Source organism: Suncus etruscus, chromosome 3 (genome assembly GCF_024139225.1).
Source record: "Suncus etruscus isolate mSunEtr1 chromosome 3, mSunEtr1.pri.cur, whole genome shotgun sequence".
Classification (NCBI taxonomy): domain Eukaryota; kingdom Metazoa; phylum Chordata; class Mammalia; order Eulipotyphla; family Soricidae; genus Suncus; species Suncus etruscus.
The window spans coordinates 9,516,933-9,521,699 of NC_064850.1; positions in this window are offsets into that span (position 1 = coordinate 9,516,933).

Consider the following 4,767-nt stretch of genomic DNA (forward strand, 5'->3'; position numbering starts at 1 on the left):
GCGCGGGGAGACTGCGGGGAGAGAGGCGGGAGCGCACCCGCCCGCCCGCCCGCCGCCGGCCCTGCCCCTCTGCAACGCCCCGACCCACCGGTGGGGCGCGGCCTGGCTGGGAAGGGGTGCCACCACCACCCAGCCCCCCTGGGGACGGGCTTAGGGTGCCTCCTCCAAGGGGCTGCAGGTGATGGGGAGGGTCGGAGGATCCCAACTCTGCTTTGCCCATCTCCCATGGATGCCCAACTCTGCTTTGGGGGGGCTCAGCAGGGCTCCCCCATTCTAGCCAACTCGAGCTAAGTCCAGCAGTCAAGCACCCCAACCACCGAGGTGCTGCAGATGGATGGGGAGTGTCAGAGGCAGGCGCCCACCTGACCAAGGATGCCAAACTATGCTTTGGGGTACTCAGCAGGGCTCCCCCAATCCATGCTTCCAAACTAGGTAACTCTGGCTAACTCCAAAGTTCAAGCACCCCAACCACCAAGGTGCTGCAAATGGATGGGGAGAGTTGGAGGTAGGCTGCAACTCGCCCATGGATGCCCAATTCTGCCTTGGGGACTCTCAGCAGGCTTTCCCAATCCATGCCCCAATCTAGCCAACTCCAGCTAACTCCAGAGGCCCAAACACCCCAGCCTCTCCTACGGATTCTGGTTGAACCTGGTCACCACTTGGGATTCTGCCAGGATGTCCAGCTTCCCCCATCAGTCTGGGATCCCAGCACACACACACACACATACCCCTCTGCTGGCTCTGGGGGTACCCAGGAACAAGAGACTACGTGTTCTGGAATTCTCCCTCTGCCATGTCTGTGACTTATCTGGCACCCAGGGTGACTATGATGTTTGAGATTTTCCCTTCTTGTCTCAGTGCCCATGCGGTTTTTCTTTAAGTTGGGGCCACTGGGGGAAGGGTGTGAGGTGTGTGTGTGAAAAGAGACATTGCCAAGTAAACATCTCCTCATACAAAACCCTTGCAAGTCTGGTGCCTGGGGAGAAACTCTGGTTTGAATCGAAAGTGTGACATTCCATCCGGGGTTTGTAAGAAACTAATACAGTAAATTTTGGGGGATTATATCAAAGACACCCAAGGAGAAACTGGACTTTTCCAGACCTATTTCACCACTGCTGAGTAGGTTGGAAGTGAGAGAAGCAGGTAAAGGATCTCTGCTTTAATCCCAAGAACCAGATTTTGAGAGAAGTTGAACAAAGTAAAGTGTGTGTGTGTGTGTGTGTGTGTGTGTGTGTGTGTGTGTGTGTGTGTTATGTGATTGGCTTCCGTCTATTTATGGCATGTGAACGAGGAAAGTGGTAAGTCCTTGACTTAAACTCTACTTGATTCAAACAATTATAACTAGGTAAAGTTACTTGGTGAAAAATTTAAAACAAAAAAGAAAAACACCCTGATCCTAATAGCTACATCCAAAAATAAAAAAATGGATCCTGTGTATTCCATTACAGTTTTAGGGGAATTTCTCTTCTCTGAATTTACCATGGGCGTCAGGCATACTGAGGGTTCTGGAGTTGGACATCGTTGGGGCCAGCTCTCATTTTTCTCTGATTACCAGCTGTGAAACCTTGAGCATCTTGAGAACTCTGTGCCTCAGTTTCTCATCTGTAAAATAGGGATATTTTCTCAGGAATGGAACAAAGTGTGAGAGAAATGCCTGATACAAAGGCTAGAGCACAGACTTTACATGTGGGAGACATGGTTTCAACAGATCAACGTGGAACTGAGAGAGTACAGAGCTGAGTAGCCCCTGAGGGCCACTGGATGTAGCCCAGAAACCAAAAGGAAACAACAGAAGCATGCACTTGCTACAGTACTCTGTAATTGTGGCGACCAAAGTCACATCTTTGTGTGCCTATGTGGGGGCTAAATGAATCCCACAAGCATTCTTGGGCATGCCTTCCTAGAAGTCTCACAGTAATCTTTCTTTACACCATCACACAGCCCAGAGTTATGGAGCTCAAAGACAAAAAATTCCTCCTCCTCATGGACTTAGGCTTCTCATTTGCTTGCCGTGGCTCTGCACATTATATCCTCTCCAATGGATTTTTAGATGGGTTGAGTCTAGGGGCTCTTTGTTTTGGGGGGATAGGGCTTAGGGGCAGGATAAGAAAGTGAAACCTGAGGGCAGGTTCCTAGTCCCAAAGGGAACTTCACTTTGAAGGAAACTTTTCCTTGGCAATTCAGGGAAGGGAATGTACTTTTCTGAGTGAATCCAGACTAATAAATGCTACTCAAAAAAATCGATAATATTTTATCATACAAGGGGCCAGAGCCATGGCGCGCAGTAAGGCATCTGCCTTGCCCATCCTGGCCTAGGACAGACTATGGTTTGATCCCTTGGCATCCCATATGGTCCCCCAAGCCAGGACTGATTTCTGAGTGCATAGCTAGGAGGAACCCCTGAACATCACCGGGTGTGGCCCCAAAACAAAAACAAAGTATGTTGTCATACAAAAAAGGGAATAGAAGTTCATGCTTCTAAATCTCTAGATCTTTTTCTTTCTCTTTTCTTCTCCTCTCCTTTTATTCCTCTTCTTCTCTTTCTACTCCTCTCTTCTACTTCATTTACTTACATTCATCCTCCTTGTCTTCTACTCCTCTTCCTTCTTTTACTTCTCTTTCTCTTCCTCCCCTTCTTCATCCTTCCTCTTCTTTTTTCACATTCAGTGATGCTCAGGGCTTACTTTTGGTTCTGTACTCAGGGATCATTACTGGAAGAACTTGGGGGAACCTATGTGATGATGCCAGGGGTCGAAGCCCGGGTTGACCACATGCAAAGCAAATGCCTTACCTATTGTAATAACACTCTGGCCCCTTGTCTTATATTTTTATCCCAACTAAGTTGCTTTAAGATCAATCATACAGGGGCCGGAGAGATAGCATGGAGGTAAGGTATTTGCCTTTCATGCAGAAGGTCAGTGGTTCAAATCCCAGCATCCCATATGGTCCCCCGAACCTGCCAGGAGCGATTTCTGAGCATAGAGCCAGGATTAACCCCTGAGCGCTGCTGGGTGTGACCCAAAAACCAAAAAATAAATAAATAAATTATACATATTTATATGAGTAGTATATGTTTCTTTTTTCTTTTTTTTTTTCTTTTTGGTTTTTGGGTCACACCCGGCAGCATTCAGGGGTTACTCCTGGCTCTATGCTCAGAAATCACTTCTGGCAGTCTCGGGGACCATATGGGATGCTGAGATTTAAACCACCATCCTTCTGCAATCAAAGCAAACACCTCACCTCCATGCTATCTTTCCAGCTCTAAGTATAAGTTTCTATGTGTATGAGAGAGAGAGAGAGAGAGAGAGAGAGAGAGAGAAAGAGAGAGAGAGAACCCTAAGATTTGGTGATATTTTGTTAAATAACCACATAAACTAGCACCGAGAACAAAATTTGCATTTATTTTGGCAGGGAAGTTTATACCCAGCAGTGTTCAAAGGACTATGGTGTGCCAAGAACCAAACCCAGGGTTTCATACATGCAAGGCAGTGCTATTCCACTGAGCCACATATTTGGCAAAGCACAGTTTGCCAGATATTTATTTGGTTTGGGGGCTACACCTGCTAGTGCTCAGGCCTTTCTCCTGGCTCTGTGCTCAGGGATCACTCAGGCCAGGCATATACTGTGCCAGGGATTTGGACCCCATTTGTTTGTACGCCAGACAAGCTCTTTAACCCATCGTACTATCTTTCTGACCCTACAGTTCCCTTTGACCAATGCTTTTGCAAAGAAAGTCCTTAATTTTATTCCTTCCCTCTGTGGCCTCCTTTCAACTTGGAACCAGCTGACTGGGAGCCAGCTGAAGAACGGTTGCTGAATGTCTGTCCCTCAAGAAGTCTCCAAGAACCAGCCTGTCCAGTATATGAGACTGATGCATTCACCAGGGAGTCTAATCTATCATTGATTCCCCACCACCCACAGCCCATCCCCACTGAGCATGCTCCCAGTTTAAGCAGCCAACAGGAGCGCCGGTGGTGACTCTGCCATAGCAACAGCAAGATAACTAGGGGATGTGCCTGGCAGTTGGTGACCCACAGCAGAGATGCCACATAGCCAGATCATGAGATTCCTGAGCAGCAAAACCTTCCACTTCCTCCAGAGTCGACCTTGCTCTCAGCTGTGAGAGATGAAGTTGGCAGGATTCCCACCTTATCTCAGACTAAGCAAAAACAAGACGGTCTTCCTCACCAACATCACATGGTGATATCTTCTGTTCATTCACTTCTCCCTCTAAATCCAATAGAGAATGGAGGAAAGAGACCCTGAAATAACAATGGAAGATGGAAGAGGACAGCTGGCAGAGACACGTGAATCTGGAACTGGGAGCCACAAGAAACTATGCAGGGAGAACTAAGACAGTGAGTAGGGCACTTGCATTGCAGGTTCAACCCCTGGCTTCTCATATGTATACCCCAAACCCCTATATAGAAGTGAGCCCCACACACTGCTAGGTATGCCCTCAAAATAAACAAAAAATTTACCTAAAATATAATCTGTTTTGACATAGTCCCCACAGTACTCCTTCTGGTGGAAATTGGTCCCCTGGCCACCACCTCCAGGCTAGAATAACAGAATACTCTGCACACGGTGGCTAAGACAATTTGCACACACACACACACACACACTTCACAGCTCTGAGACGAGGTGTGCAAATCAGGTACTGGCAGAGTTGGTTTCTTCTGGATCTTTCTTCTTGAAGCTCCCTGCTCACATGGTCACTGTCTGTCTGTACTCTAATGTCTTGTCTTATAATGACATCTGTCACCT